Source organism: Arachis ipaensis, chromosome B7 (assembly GCF_059453495.1).
Source record: "Arachis ipaensis isolate K30076 ecotype BB chromosome B7, ASM5945349v1, whole genome shotgun sequence".
In the NCBI taxonomy this organism is placed as follows: domain Eukaryota; kingdom Viridiplantae; phylum Streptophyta; class Magnoliopsida; order Fabales; family Fabaceae; genus Arachis; species Arachis ipaensis.
In genome coordinates, this window is record NC_142442.1 from 76,371,503 (window position 1) to 76,388,272 (window position 16,770).

At 39.0% G+C, this 16,770-nt stretch overlaps 1 non-coding gene across 1 annotated transcript; it reads left to right on the forward strand.

Moving 5' to 3' along the window:
* Positions 1–9,947: 9,947 nt before the first annotated feature.
* LOC148553039 (small nucleolar RNA R71) lies at positions 9,948–10,055 on the forward strand. Its single transcript, XR_015893683.1, has one exon. It is a non-coding gene; the product is annotated as a small nucleolar RNA R71 (small nucleolar RNA).
* The last annotated feature ends 6,715 nt before the right edge of the window (positions 10,056–16,770 follow it).

The window sequence follows — 16,770 nt, forward strand, 5'->3', positions numbered from 1 at the left end:
AATCCATAACACATGAAAGGGGATTAAAAGAAGACATAATTATTGGAATTGAAATTGAATTAAAAAGAAATAATCCTTGCATTAAATAATCATAAAAGTATCTAAATGACAAAATTGAACAAAGCAAAGGACATGGAAGAATGAAACCAAGTTAAGAAAACAAACTAGAATGACAAAGTCTTGATGAGGAAATAATTCTTCACAATGTTCCAATGCTAAGACCAATTGAAAATTAAAATTCTAAAACCTAGAGAGAAAACCTAAGAGAGTCAAAACTAGATCTAAAACTGTCTCTGAATGAATGTGTTGTTTGTTTCTGCATATTCTCTGACTCTAGTCTACTGTTCCGGGCCGAAAACTGGGTCAAAATAGGGTCCAAAATCGCCCCCAGTGAACTCTGCAGATTATGCAGATCGCACATGTCACGCGATCACATCATCCATGCGGACGCGTCATTTGCGTTTTTCCTCACCACGCGTTTGCGTCGTCCACGCTACCGCGTCGCCTGAGCTTTTCCAATCCGCGCGGCCGCGTGAGCCATGCGGCCGCGTCACTGTGATTTGCTCTCCTTCGCGCGGTCGCGTGAGCCATGCGACCGCGTCACTTCTCGCTGGTTATCTCCTCAAATTCTTGTGTTCCTTCCATTTTTGCTAGCTTCTTTTCCAATCTCCAACTCATTTATGCCCTGTAAAGTCTGAAACACTCAACACACAGATCACGGCATCGAATGGAATAAAGGAGAATTAAAAATAAATAATTAAAGTCTCTAGAAAGCAGTTTTCAAACATGTAATAAATTCAGGAAGGAAATCTAAATGCATGCTAATTTAATGAATAAGTGGGTAAGGATCCTGATAAAACCACACAATTAAACACAATATAAATCATAAAATAGTGGTTTATCAACCTCCCCACACTTAAACATTAGCATGTTCTCATGCTTAATTGAAGGAGATAAGGAAATAAGTATGAACATGTAGAAACTCATGAAATGCAATGCAAACCTATATATATATATATATATATATATAAATGCAACTATATGATTCTTGTCCACTTGATCAAAAGTAAATAAGCTCTTCAAAACAATTACAAATCAAATTCCACTAATTTTATCATTACACAATAAAATGGATAAAAGTGCAAGAAGATAGCTCATGAAAGCAGGGAACTTGAAAATTCAAGTATTGAACCCTCACTGATAATGTATGTACGCTCTAATCTCTAGTGTATAAGGTGGTCACTCTATCCTTCTCTAATCATGCTTTCTAACTTTTGTTCTTCTCCTAACCAATCAACAATAGTTAATACACCAATGCAAACATTATGAGGTCTTTTCAAGGTTGTAATGGCGCTAAGGCATAGGTAGGGGTGTATATTTGGTCAAGTGAGCTAATAAATTGAATCTTTAATTAACCCAAGCTCCAACCTAACTTGTATACACTTAATGTAGTCTTTAAAGTTCATACCTAGCTACCCAGAGTTCCCTTTTTCAATCCCTACTCATGTATCAACTTCGTATTTTGATTCTATCATATGTGCACTGATTTTTGAATTCTTAATTTAACATTGGGGTAATTTTGTCCCCTTATTTATTGATTTTTCATATTTTTCATTTTTTTTAGAAATAATTAAAGCTTATCAATGCACATAGATTTTTCATTCTTATATTTTCACATGAGTAGGTATCCAAATTCCCCTTAAATTTTTATGACACATTCCCTTAACAACTTTTGTTCCCACAATTTTCCATACTTAATTAGCACACACAATTCTATCTTAAGCTAACCAAAGATTCAATTTGGGATATACAATTATTTTTCGGCTTAAGGTTAGTAATGTGGTAAAATATCGAACAAATGGGAATTAAAGGCTCAAAGTGGTTAACAAAGGTAATTTAAAAGGGTGGGCTTAATTTGGATAAGTGAGTTTAAACAAATAATGGCCTCAATCATGTGCAGCATGTAAATATAATAAATATTGGACATATAAGATAAAACAAAATATAGATCACAATCATAGAGAAGTAAACACACAGAAATGAAATAATTATGGTTAAATAATGTAACCATTCATAAAGGCTCAAATCTTTCATAGGTTGTGTGTTCTTTAACTCAAATATCATGTTCCAAATACAACTCAAGCAAATTTATCATAAAAATTTTGAAAAATTAGTGAAATTTTGTTCCAAAGATAGATTTTAAAAGAAACTTATTGTCTTTTCAGTCAAGTAGAACATGCATGCAACTATCCTAACGTATGCAATTTATTCTATTCTATAAAGGAAAGAAAATCTAACTAAAATATCCTAATTATTGGTGCTAGCGAAGAGAAATTACCTCTGGAAGTCAGGTACTGACCGACCTCCCCACACTTAAGGCTTTGCACCGTCCTCGGTGCCATCTGTCAGGAATAGGGGTGGGCTGGTAGCAGTATCTCCATCATCGGGACCGTCATGGCTCCCTGTGCTAGTAAAGGAAGTGGAATCCGGGGTATCGGAGTCTCTGAAGTGTCCCTTGAGTACCTCCTTGAGGTGTTTGAATCGGCGCTCGTTACGGCGCTCTCTCATCTTTGCTTTCTGTTCTTGCCGATCCAACCGTTCGATTATCTGCTGGAGCAATTTCTTAGTTGTAGATGCTTGTGGTTTTGAAGAAGGATTATCTTCAACTGGAGTAGTAGGAAGTCTTGTAGTAGCTGTCTGAGGTATTTCCCGTTAGGGACATACTGATCATCCCGTGGAAGCACGGCTTTGCTGTCCCCAGCTCTGTAGGAGACTCCGGCTGCTGAGACAAGATCTGAGGCCAAGGCGGGGAAAGGTAAGTTGCCCGTAATTTGTACGTGTTCCATAGCATTCCGGATATGTCTTGAGAGATTCAGAGGTTGGTCTGTACGGATGCACCATAGTAGAACAGCCATGTCCGCAGTGAAGAAGGACTCATGAGTGCTCGGAAAGACGTAATGGGACATGATCTGTGTCCATACGCGAGCCTCCAAGGTAAGTGCTGAAGCCAAAATTCCCTTAGGGCGGGTACGATGGTATCCGTAGATCCAACGGCTGCCAGGTGCTGTGATGATTATGAGAATGGAGTCCCAGTCAAATTGGTATCTCTGGCGCTGAAGGGCGGCTTCTTGAAAAGCGTCCATTCCTGCTGAAATAGGGGGAAGACTCAGAGCTTGCTGAATGGCCTCTTCTGTGATGGGGACTTGCTTCTGCCGGACATAAACAGACTGCAGGGTCGGCATGTAGAAGTTGGAGTAGAACTCAACTACCCAAGAAAGATTAACTTGCCTTGGCTGTCTCCGTAGGAAACCCCATTGTCTTCGCTCAATTTACGGCTCAACAAAGGTGGCAATATTGGACGGGAGGATAAGAAGGTATTCATTGTTATAGTTCCTTTCTGCCAGGATAGGGAACATCTACTCACAGTAGCGATTGGAAAATCGCGCAGCGTCCTTTGCTGGAAAGGCTTTCTCCTTTTCGTTAACTTTTATTATCCTCTTGACTCGTTTTGTTGAGGGCTTGACTGCGGTGGAAGAAGGCTCTGCTACTAATGCTCTTTTAGTTCCTCTTCTTGCTGGTGGTTTGAAAGTTGCTTTCTACTTTTCTTTCTTGGTGGCCATCCTGAAAGAAGGGAAGATAAAGAAAATTAAATTTAAAGAGATATACAGCAAGGAAGGAAACGGAAAAGAGGGTGATGGATGCACATTAAGATATGCTGATATTATCACATGCTCACGAGTACGTGTGAGAAGCCAACAATGGAAAATAGCTAGTGCATATAAAGACAAATGAATGCAAGGTGTTTATTGGCATGCTGGCAAAGGGCATGAGTAGCATAGACCAAGCAATACTTTGTAACAAGCCATCACGTTTGTATTGACAATTAAATTCAATTAATATAATAATAAGGAGAATTTGTGAAAAGTAAGCATTGAATAGTAGAGTAAAGCGATGTAGAAAAGTGCATAGGGCTATATAGGCTTTTTCACAAACACATGGAATGCATGGTAAATAAGATATAAAAAGTATGAAATGGAACATGCAAGCAATCCCTTAAAAATAATAATAATTGTCAAATAAATTGTAACAAGTCACAAGCATATAATGAGGGATAATAACTCAAAAAAAAGTTTCTAGCACCATGTAAAAAGGGAAAGAAGAAGGTGAAAAATAAAAAAATGAAAAGAAAAAGAAAAGAAAAAGAAAATAAAAATATATATAATATATAAAGAATGATGGAAAAGAGAAGAAGGAAGAAGAAGGTAAAACCTTGTTAATGGTGGTGAGAGGGATAGAGAGTGAAAGGTGAGATAGAAGGGGGAAGGGGGAAGGAAGAAATAAGGAGGGAAAAGAAAAATTAGGATTTGGGTGAGAGGAAGATAAGATATGTGGCAATTTTAGGTTGAGCTGTGCGGCGCATGCAACGCGGCCGCGTGGGGCACGCGTTCGCGTGGGTGCGCGTCAGGTAAGGGGACGCGATTGCGTCGGTCACGCGGTCGCGTGACCCATGTTACGCTGCTAGCGCGAGTGCAGCCTCGCTCCAGCACAACTCTCTGTTCATTTCAATTTAATTGCCAAATTGGGGTGACGCGATCGCGTGGGTCACGCGATCGCATGAGTGTGCGTTATAAAATGGGTGACGCGGTCGCGTTGGCGATGCGAAAGCGTGACAAGGATTGTGCTTCCAGCACCAAACCAGCATCACTCTCGCACAGAATGTTACTGTGCACCCTTTTACGTCGAAAACTCAGAGCACGCGGTCGCGTGGGAGGCCATGATTCCCATGCGACGCGAACGCGTCAGGGATGCGGTTGCGTGGGTCGATTTGTGCCATTGGCACGCTTCTAGCCACGCTCCAGCCGGACTCTCTGTTCATTTATTTGTTTTCTCCACCCCCTTTGCGACGCGGACGCATCGCGTGGGAAAAATTTTTTTTTTAAAAGAAATATAAAGACATGTAAATGAAAGAGCACGAAAGCACTAATAAAGAGAAGAGTTATTAAAGAAGAAAAACTAAAAGTGAAGAAAAGAACGATCATACCGCGGTGGGTTGTCTCCCACCAAGCACTTTGCTTTAACGTCCGTAAGTTGGACGCTCCACTAGCTCAATCTGCTGCGATGTGGGGATCTTCCAAGCGGAAGATCTCAAGCTCTTTATTTTTCTGCACCTTCTCACCATGGTACAACTTCAGGCGTTGGCCATTAACCTTAATAAGTTTAGAGCTCGAAGGATGGCTTAGGTGATAAACTCCGTATGGTTCAGCCTTCTCTATTCTGTATGGACCTTCCCATTTTGATCTCAACTTACCAGGCATGAGCCTTAGTCGAGATTTGTAGAGGAGAACGAAATCTCCAGGTTGGAACTCTTTCTTCTTGATATGCTGATCATGTATAGCCTTCATCCTTTCCTTGTATATTCTGGAGTTCTCATAAGCTTCTAGGCGAAGGTTCTCCAGTTCCTGCAGTTGCAACTTCCTTTCAGCTCCGGCATTCTCAATTCCCATGTTGCACTCCTTAACTGCCCAGAAGGCTCTGTGTTCTATTTCAACTGGGAGATGACAAGCTTTTCCATAAACTAAGCGGAAGGGACTCATCCCAATGGGTGTCTTGTATGTTGTTCTATATGCCCATAGTGCATCTTGTAGCCTGGTGCTCCAGTCTTTTCTCTGAGGCTTTACTATCTTTTGCAAGATACGCTTAATTTCTCTGTTCGACACCTCAGCTTGCCTATTAGTTTGGGGATGGTAAGCGGTTACAACTTTATGGATTATCCCATGCTTCTTCATCAATCCTGTTAGTCTCCTGTTACAAAAATGGGTGCCTTGATCACTCACGATCGCTCGTGGTTATCCAAAGCGACATATAATATGGTTTCTCACAAAGGAAACAACAGTGTTAGCATCATCAGTGCGGTAGGAATTGCTTCCACCCATTTGGAAACATAATCCACAGCTAACAATATATAAAAATATCCATTAGAATTTGGAAATGGACCCATGAAGTCAATGCCCTAAACATCAAAAATTTCACAGAAGAGCATATATTGTTGAGGCATCTCATCCCTCCTGGATATATTACCAAATTTCTGGCATGGGGGCAAGATTTACAAAACTCAGCAGCGTCTCTAAAAAGAGTAGGCCACCAGAATCCGCAGTCTAAGATCTTTCTAGTTGCTCTTTGAGGGCCAAAATGTCCTCCACTCTCAGATGAGTGACAAGCCTCTAAAATGGACTAGAATTCTGATTGAGGCACACAACGTCTAATTATCTGGTCAGCGCCACATCTCCATAAATATGGGTCATCCCATATATAATATTTAGACTTGCTTTTCAGCTTGTCTCTTTGATGTTTAGAAAAATGTAGAGGAAATGTGCGGCTAACTAAATAATTAGCAACAGGTGCATACCAAGGGATTACCTCAGATACTGCTTGCAGGTTGTCAAAAGGAAAATTATCATCTATAGGAGTAGAATCATCCTTAATATGTTCAAGGCGACTCAAGTGGTCTGCTACTAAATTCTGATTACCACTCCTATCCTTTATTTCTAAATCAAATTCCTGTAACAGCAGTATCCAACGTATAAGTCTTGGTTTGGACTCCTTTTTAGCTAATAGATACTTTAAAGCTGCATGGTCCGAATACACTACTACTCTAGTACCAAGTAAATAAGCTCGAAATTTATCCAGAGCAAAAACAATAGCACGAAGCTCTTTCTCAGTAGTAGTATAATTGGACTGGGCAGTGTCTAAGGTCTTAGATGCATAGGCAATAACAAAAGGATCCTTACCTTCACGCTGAGCCAGCGCTGCTCCTACTGCATGGTTGGAAGCATTGCACATGATTTCAAACGGCTGACTCCAGTCTGGTCCTCTCACAATTGGGGTTTGAGTTAGAGCAGTCTTCAGCTTATCAAACGCTTGTTTGCAATCCTCACTAAACTCGAATTCAATATTCTTCTGCAGTAATCTGGATAAGGAAAGTGCCACCTTACTAAAGTCCTTAATAAATCTCCTGTAGAAACCTGTATGGCCAAGGAACGAACGGACTTCCCTCACAGAAGAGGGGTAAGGTAAACTAGAAATAACATTCACCTTTGCTAGGTCTATAGAAATTCCATTATTAGATACCACATGTCCTAATACAATCCCTTGTTTTACCAGAAAGTGGCATTTTTCGAAATTCAATACAAGGTTTGTATTAACACATCTATCTAATACTCTAGATAATCCATCTAAGCAAAGGCTAAAAGAATCACCATAAACGCTAAAATCGTCCATAAAAACTTCCATACAGTCCTCAATAAGATCAGAGAAAAGACTCATCATGCACCTTTGGAAGGTAGCTGGTGCATTGCACAAGCCAAAGGGCATTCTCCTATAAGCATAGGTCCCAAAAGGACATGTAAAAGTAGTCTTTTCCTGATCCTCAGAAGCTATATGTATCTGGAAATAACCTGTGTAACCATCTAAAAAGCAATAATGTGATTTACCTGACAGGCGATCCAGCATTTGATCAATGAATGGAAGTGGGTAGTGATCCTTACGGGTAGCTTGGTTGAGACGCCTGTAATCAATGCAGACTCTCCAAGCATTCTGAACTCTAGTTGCTATGAGCTCTCCATGCTCACTCTTCACTGTAGTGACTCTAGACTTCTTGGGCACCACTTGTACTGGGCTCACCCATTCGCTATCTGGGATGGGATATATGATACCTGCTTCCAATAGTCTGGTCACTTCCTTTTTGACAACTTCCAAGATGGTGGGATTCAATCTTCTTTGGGGTTGACGGACAGGTCTTGCTCCCTCTTCTAAAAATATTCTGTGCTCACATACTTGAGGGTTGATTCCCACTATGTCTGCCAAACTCCACCCAATTGCCTTCTTATGCTTTCTCAGTACATCAAGTAACTGCTCTTCTTGTTGAGAAGTCAGTTCCCTTGCAATAATGACCGGAAGCTTCTGCTCATCCTCAAGATAAGCATATTTGAGATATGGAGGGAGGGGTTTCAATTCTAACTTTTGATCATGGGCAGGCTCTGGATTATCTGGGGCTTGTGAAAATGGCGAAGTGCTCCCATTGTCAGTTAAGAGGGTCCCCACACTTGGACATTATCTGGTGTGCCTCTCTTCAAACTCTTCCTTTTGAACTTCAGCCACACTTTCGTCTATGACATCGCACTGAAAGATAGAACGATCTTCTGGGGGGTTGTCAATGACTCCATTCAGATTGAAGATTACTATGCGGCCATCTATTTCAAAGGAGTATGTTCCTGAAAAAGCATCCAATTTAAATTTTGATGTCTTCAGGAATGGTCTTCCAAGTAGGATTGATGATGGCTTATCTGAATCATTGTGGGGCATCTCCAAGATATAAAAATCAATGGGAAATGTGAGCCCTTTAATGTTCACCAAAACATCTTCAGCAACTCCAGCCACTGTAATAATGCTTTTATCTGCTAACACAAAACGAGTTGCTGACCTTTTTAAGGGAGGGAGCCTCAAAACATCATATATAGACAAAGGCATTATACTGACACATGCTCCTAAATCACACATGCAATCATAAATTACTACACCACCAATAGTACAACTAACTATGCAAGGATCTGGATCACTACATTTTTTTGGTAATCCTCCTATTAAAGCAGATATAGAACTACCTAAAGGGATAGTTTCTAATTCATTAATTTTGTCTTTATGGATACATAAGTCTTTTAAAAACTTTGCATATTTAGGTACCTGCTGAATAACATCAAAAAGGGGAACAGTTATCTCAACCTTTTTGAATATCTCTACCATTTTAGGATCGGGGTCCAGCTGCTTCCTGGGCTTCCTTGCAAGTTGTGGAAATGGAATGGGAGTAGTGTTTTCTGTGGTGTCTGCGCCTTTTGGTGCTTCCTCCTGTGGTTGAGCTATCTCTTCTTCAGCTATGTCCTGCATATCCTCTTCCTTTTCAACATCTTCGATTTCTACCACCTCTTCAGCTGAGGCGTATTCTGGTGAGCTTGGTTCCTCCTGATTCCTCTCCTGCAGTGTGGTTCCGGACCTCAGGGTGATGGCATTAATGCCTCCCTTTGGGTTGGGTAATGGTTGAGAGGGGATTCCAGTGGTGCTTGAAGGTTGGTTATTAAAATTTTGTGCTGATCCAAGCTGTGTCATAAAAGCTTGCAGAGTAGAGGTGAGACCATTCAGACTGGCGTTAATACTATTCATGATGTTACTTTCCATGGTCTGTTGTATTTTCTCAAAAGATTGTAGTAGATCTTCATTAGAAGATAAAGAAGAATGAGTAAATTGAGAGGTTTGCTGCTAATTGTTCTGTGGTCCTTGGTTTTGCCTCAGGTGAGGTGCTATGTAAAGTAGATTTTGCTGCCTGTTGTTGTTATTGTTCCACCTCTGATTTCCCTGATTATCTCTACCTCCTCTATTATTGTTGTCCCTCCAATTCTGGTTTGAATTGTCCTGCCATTCATGGTTATTATTTCCACTTTGATTGTACCCTTGGTTGGGGCGGTCATAGAAGTTGTGAGTGGATGCCACCATGTTGTCTTCTTGTTGGAGCTGCGGGCATTCATCAGTGTAATGGCTATAATCAGCCAGATTCCGCAAATTCTTTGTGGGACTAGTTGTTGGTTTTGCTGTGGTGGAGGAGGTTGAGCTTGCTGAGCTTGTTGATTCAACTGCATTTGCTTTAGCAAGTTGGTCATTTCATAGATGCTTTGAGTTAGAGCAGCAGTCTCTCTGCTAGAAGATACTTCTGCAACAGCTTTTGAACGGCCTTGCTTTTGTCTGTGGTTCCTAGTGGATTCAGCTAAATCACTGATCAATTGCCAAGCTTCATCAGTGGTCTTGTACTTCTTCATAGACCCATTGCTGGCACTTTCCAGTGTGGTCTTATCTTGGGGCCTCATACCCTGTGTGATATAGTTGAGTAGCACGATCTTGTCAATCATGTGGTGGGGGCATGCTTCCAGAAGATTATTGAAGCGCTCCCAGTATTCAAAGAGAGTCTCATTGTCATCCTGAACAATTGTAGATATATCCTTCCTCAGTTTATCAGTAACTTCAGATGGAAAGAACTTCTCTAGAAACTCCTTTCTGAGTGTATCCCAGTTGGATACATTTGCTAGAGGTTGAGTGTAGTACCACTCTCTTGCTTTTCCCTCAAGAGAAAACGGAAAAGCTCTCAGCAAAATTGAAGTTTCATCAGTGCTATCACACCTGACAGTAGAACAGGCTGCCTGGAAATCTCTCAAGTGCTTGATGGGCTCTTGAGCAGGTAGGCCATGAAACTTGGGCATCAAATTTAGCAGGGCGGGAATGATTTCAAAATCTGTAGCTACCGCTGGATGATGCGCTTGAAACGGTTGCATTGTAAAATCAGGGGCTCCTTCCTCCTGGATGGTAACTCTCCTAGCTGCCATGTTTTCTGCGCATAAAACAACCGAATCAGTAGAACGGGGGCTGGTTTTTTCGTCAGATTCACTTTCAGATCCGCCCTCAGAGCGGGCTAACCGACGCTGTTCTCGCCTTATTCGTGAAATTGTCCTTTCAATTTCAGGATCGAATATTAGCAAGCGCGGATCAGGAAGTGAACGCGTCATTTGACGGAAGAAACATGCAGCTCATAGTAGCAAAATAAAATAAAATGCAAATAAATAAATTCCAATTAATAAATTTAGCACTCTATTGCAACTCCCCGGCAACGGCGCCAAAAATTGATGAGACGCAGAAGCTGGTGAATTAGAAATTATTAAAATGGTTACGTTACAAGTATAGTTCTTAACTCACTAAAAATCTGCCTACCAATTTAGAAGTATGTCACAGAGAGTTTGAATTAAAAATTACTGGGAGTTTTAAGTCCCAGGTCGTCTCCCAACGAGTTGCAGAAAAGTGTGCTATCTTATTAATCAGATGTTTCAAGAAGTTGAGCTAAGTAAATTGGAATTTAAATTGAGGAAATTTAAATAATATGAATAAAAGCCTTGAATGGGAGTTGATTAGTTGGAATCTCTATTATTGATGGAATGATTTTAAGATTGATTTATAATTAATGGTTGCTCTGTTTGGTTATCCTTTACTATGTAAAGGAAAGTCAAACAAGTTGGAATGCTAGATCTGTTCACAAGTTGCAATCCACTTAGTTCAAAGGGATTGGCGTTGGTGAGAGGATAACAATCCAACAATTAACCTAATTACAAATTTTCTTTCAATCCTTCCAACTCAAGAGTTCCTTTTTAATCAACTCCCCATCAAGTAAAGAAACTACTCACGCATTGTAAATAATAAATCCATAACACATGAAAGGGGATTAAAAGAAGACATAATTATTGGAATTGAAATTGAATTAAAAAGAAATAATCCTTGCATTAAATAATCATAAAAGTATCTAAATGACAAAATTGAACAAAGCAAAGGACATGGAAGAATGAAACCAAGTTAAGAAAACAAACTAGAATGACGAAGTCTTGATGAGGAAATAATTCTTCTCAATGTTCCAATGCTAAGACCAATTGAAAATTAAAATTCTAAAACCTAGAGAGAAAAACCTAAGAGAGTCAAAACTATATCTAAAACTGTCTCTGAATGAATGTGTTGTTTGTTTCTGCATATTCTCTGACTCTAGTCTACTGTTCCGGGCCGAAAATTGGATCGAAATAGGGTCCAAAATCGCCCCCAGCGAACTCTGCAGATTATGCAGATCGCACATGTCACACGATCGCGTCATCCATGCGGATGCATCATTCGCGTTTTTCCTCGCCACGCGTTTGCGTCGTCCACGCTACCGCGTCGCCTGAGCTTTTCCAATCCGCGCGGCCGCGTGAGCCATGCGGCCGTGTCACTGCGATTTGCTCTCCTTCGCGCGGTCGCGTGAGCCATGCGACCGCGTCACTTCTCGCTGGTTATCTCCTCAAATTCTTGTGTTCCTTCCATTTTTGCTAGCTTCCTTTCCAATCTCCAACTCATTTATGCCCTGTAAATTCTGAAACACTCAACACACAGATCACGACATCGAATGGAATAAAGAAGAATTAAAAATAAATAATTAAAGTCTCTAGAAAGCAGTTTTCAAACATGTTATAAATTCAGGAAGGAAATCTAAATGCATGCTAATTTAATGAATAAGTGGGTAAGGATCACGATAAAACCACACAATTAAATACAATATAAATCATAAAATAGTGGTTTATCAATTACCTACTGTGTTAGATGGCAGCAGTAGGGGTTGGTAGTGACGGTGATGATGGCAGTGGTGGGTTGGTAGCGGCGGCAGCAAGGGAGAGACGAGATAGGAATGGTAGCGACGGCAGCAACCAGCAAGGGAGAGACAATACTGTGTTCAACGACGGTGAGCGACAGTGAGCGACGGCGGTGAATAGTTCGACGACGGCGAATAGTTCGACGACGATGACTCTGACGGTGGCAACGGTGGGTTGGTTGCGGCGGCAGAAGGGGAGGGACGAGAGAGGATGTTGAAACGCGATTAGGGTTTTTGCATTTTCAGTTTTCACATTTTCATCAAACGAGAGAAGATTGAATTGAAGTTACTGATGTGAATAAACCAGTTTTTATTTGGTTTAAAACTAAACTGAACCATAAAAACTGGTTTTTAATAAACTGGTTTTTATAAAAAACTATGGTTTCAGTTCAGTTTTTTGTTTAAAAAAACTGGTTTATTTAAAACAGTTTCAATTCAGTTTCAGTTCAGTTCAGTCAAACCAGTTTTTTTGCACACCCTTAGTTGTAACTGATATTCATAATCTTTAGCAGAATTCCTTGCACGAGTCTTGCCTTCTGATGACTATGCCATAAGGGGGCAGTGATCCAGTACCTCGATGGCCATGCCGGAGAGATCGCGGAGATTGGTGTGGCACAGTGGTAGTCTATTTTCAAAATAATAATAATAAAATAAGTGAAATATGTTGAGTTAAGAATTGAATATTAACATGTCAAACATAATTCATGATTTTTTATTATAACTAATTTATTATAATAAGTATTTTAGGAGGCAATAAAGGATGATCAAACAAGTTTGAATAATGGAAAACATCAATAATGAGAAGAATATCATTGAAGATGAAATTAAGCTTTGTTTGGAAAGCTAGTGCACTTTGACACAAGGCTAAACAAGGAAAAGATTCTAGGCTAAACAAGGAAAAGATTCTCAATCAAGGCAATGGCTATAGCATTTCTGAGTGCAATAGCTACTTTAACATATAAGGAACTGATTCCTACATTGAAGAGGAGATTATGTTGCCTATATATGAAGGTGATTCCTACCATTTGAATTGTAATGATTCGACTTCTAGTATATCATGACCAATGCTAATCATCAGGTGTTATCATTCAATTGACTTTAAAGACTCTATATTATATGTTTGTTCTAGCAAAATAAATACATGTGATTTAATATATCTAGATTTAATAATTATTTTTCGAATGATATTTTATCAATAACCCACTTTATAACTCACCTACTTAATGTCACTACCTCCCCATATTTAGCCACCTCCTCCTTTATTTTTTACCTCCATCCACAAAATTTTAAGAAAGAAAATAAGAGAAAACCGAGTAAACATCTCCCTTTTCATCAAGCTTCAAGTTTTGCCATCTTGTGAACTAAAATCCCTCTCAAAAATCTAAATCATTTAAAGTGTTTTTCTTGTTCTCCTCTTCATCTTCGTATCAATTTTACCAAGGTAAGTTAACGTATGATCCTTGTTTTTGCTCCTTGAAGTTTCGGCCATGATAATAAACATGAAAAAAACATGATATTCTTGATGTTCTTGCTTAGGAAATCATATCTAGGAACCTTGAGGAGCAAGAGACTATCAATTTCAGCTTGAGAAATGTGAGAAAATCCTTCTTAATTTATTGATGAAGGTTCGGTCTTCATGATGTTTCTTGAACTAAACATTAACTTTGATTGAAAATTAGACAAGAAAGTGAGGTTGGAAGTTCCAAAAATAGAATCGATTTGAGCTCAGAAAAGAGGTAAGGGTTTGGTTGAATTAATTGTTTAAAAAGTGTATGTTTTATGTGTTTGTTGAAATCGATGTTTGATGATTGAAATTGAGTGTGTAAATGATTGTTTAGTGATATTATTATGTTGTTTACAAGCTTAGAAATTAGAAGTTCTTTAGAAGTACCATGGTTGATTTGATTTAGTGCTTCTAAAGAACTTGTTCCTAAGCTTGTTTGATGTGTTTTTGATACGAATTTGATGGTTGAAACATGGAATTAAAAATACTTTAAAGAGATTAAAGAAAAATCTAAGAAAATGTCAAAAATCAACGAAAGATCCAAGAAGAAAAGTGAGTAAACATTCGATTTTTATGGAGAAAAGAGTAAAAGGGTAATTTATTAATGAGGATATGATGATCTTTTGGTAAAAATTAAGGTTAAAATGATAATTTGAAGATATAAGGGCATTTCGATCATTCAATAAAATATTCAAAAGTAAAATGGTCAATTCAAATCTTAGAGGCAAAAAGGTAATTTTTATAAAAATATGAAGATAAAAGTATAATTATATAAAAGTGTAGGAGTGAAAAAATAATTAGACAAAAGTGTAGGAATAAACTAATAATTAAATAAAAATAGAGGGGTAAAAGTAATTGAGTAAAAATAGAGGGGTAAAAGTATAACTACATAAAATTTAAGGGACTAATTTGTAAATAAATAAAAGTTTATGGACATAAATATAAATATGATAAAAGATAGGGACGTAATGATAATTTTAATAAAAGGTCAAGGACATAATAGTAATTTCAATAAAAGACGTAGAAAGACAATTTAAAGCCCAAAATTTAGAGGTTCTCTTCATAAAATATTTAGGATAAAGTAAGAAAAGTGATGAAAGATTAACTAAGATATGGTAAGAGAAAACAGAAAGAGTAAACGAGGTATATAAGGAAACAGAAAAAGAAAGTTGAATAATTAAATGCTAGCTTGGCAAGGATAAGGGTTTCGTCCCGCTTGTCGAGTACGGAAAAATCCACGTATTGTTGATGATTAATCTCGGGGACATATACATATTAATTGATCATTGTTTGCCTTTGCGCATATGTTATGGCGTCAAGCTTTGCGATGATTGCCGGTTATCACGTACTAATGGTATTAACCTTATCGACACAAATGCATGCAGTACACAAAGGAAAACCATATCGAAGACTAGTTCCTAGGTAATATCGGGTTACGCGATATAAACCGACACATGAGCTCATGACTTGCATAGGACAGACATGCATCCACTACAAGCAATATGCTGAGTACTGTCGGATTTACTGGTGAAAAAACGAAATTAATCCACCGATAATAAATTTACCGTCAGATTTTTTGTCGTTTCTCATCCGACTTCTTGCTGCTAATTGTTTACCGTCAGATTTTATTGTCCGCCGAAAGCTTGCGGCGGATTTAGCGGCGGAATTGGTTTTTCAAGCTGCGAATATCTGGTGTTAGTTATCGGCAAATTTTTTCTGACGGTAACTTTGATGTCAAACTATTTTGTTCCCGCATTTTTATTGGCAAATTTTATAAATATTTTTTTGATGAAATTAGTGGTAAAATTCTAAATTTTTTATTTAAATTTATTTTTTGCACAATTAGTAGTCAAATTTTAAATAATAAAAGCTAAATATGTTAAATTATGAAGTGTACAAATAAAATGAAAAGTCAAATAACAGAGGATATGATACTATCGAATAGTGTATAAAAAATCCTAGTCACTGAAATTTATCGTTATTGTTATCGTCATTATCCCATTGGTCCAGTTGCTAAGGCGAGCAGCCTAGAAGGTGATGTTTGTGTCCCTCCATCAGCGTTGTTGCCACTAGCAGTGCCGTTGTCACCAGTGCACATCTAATCTTCATACAGCACCTTGTATCGTTTCATCCACTGAAACAACTCCGGCTCCTGCCTCCACTCCATCCTGAGGTCATCTGTGTCTGTCATGCGTGAGAAAATCGCTTGATACCTCTCCTCAGACTCCCACAGCTGCTGAGCCTGTTGGTGAAGGCTCCGCGTGAGGAGTAGCACCTGCTTCCTCAAATCCATGCCGTCCTTTGGATCGGTGGGTCAACTGGTGGCAGAGGTGAATGAATGTCTCAATGTGGACGTGCGGAGGTTGTCGGCGGAGAAAGATCCGAGCTCGTACATGTGATTTTTGTATGGCTCATATACGGCCTCGTGCCAAACCTGATCAAGATTGACAACTGATGTAGCGGAGTTGTTACCGTCATCTCCAATATGCTGAGATTGTTGGGTTGCGGCCTCCAATCTTTGCATGTACGACTCTTGTGTAACACATTTTATAATTAGGGTTTTAGTTAATTTAAAAATGCTATATCACATGATGTTTACTCACGTAATGATTCACGGCTCGCTGATCAACAAATTTCTCCATGTTCTCCTTCAACGCATGAGTATACTTGAAGGTCTCCGCCATCGTCACCTCACAATCCAATGACTTAGATTACATATTTTGAAACTACATGTTAAGTCAAGTAATAATGACATTATATTAAGACTAAACGAACTTGAAAACATAATGAAACAGGTTACTTGCCAGTCTGAACTTAGTCTTCATAAAAGTCACTGACCCACCGGTATATTTCGATAACCTGGTCGATGCCCTGTTAGCTCTGTTGGTGAGACGGCGACGCTTGAACTCCTCATCAGTCTCTCAAATAGACGTACAGTAACTTCTTAATGTTCGAGCGGAGCCAAATAGTGAGGTGGTCGCGGTACTCACATACGTCCTCCGACATC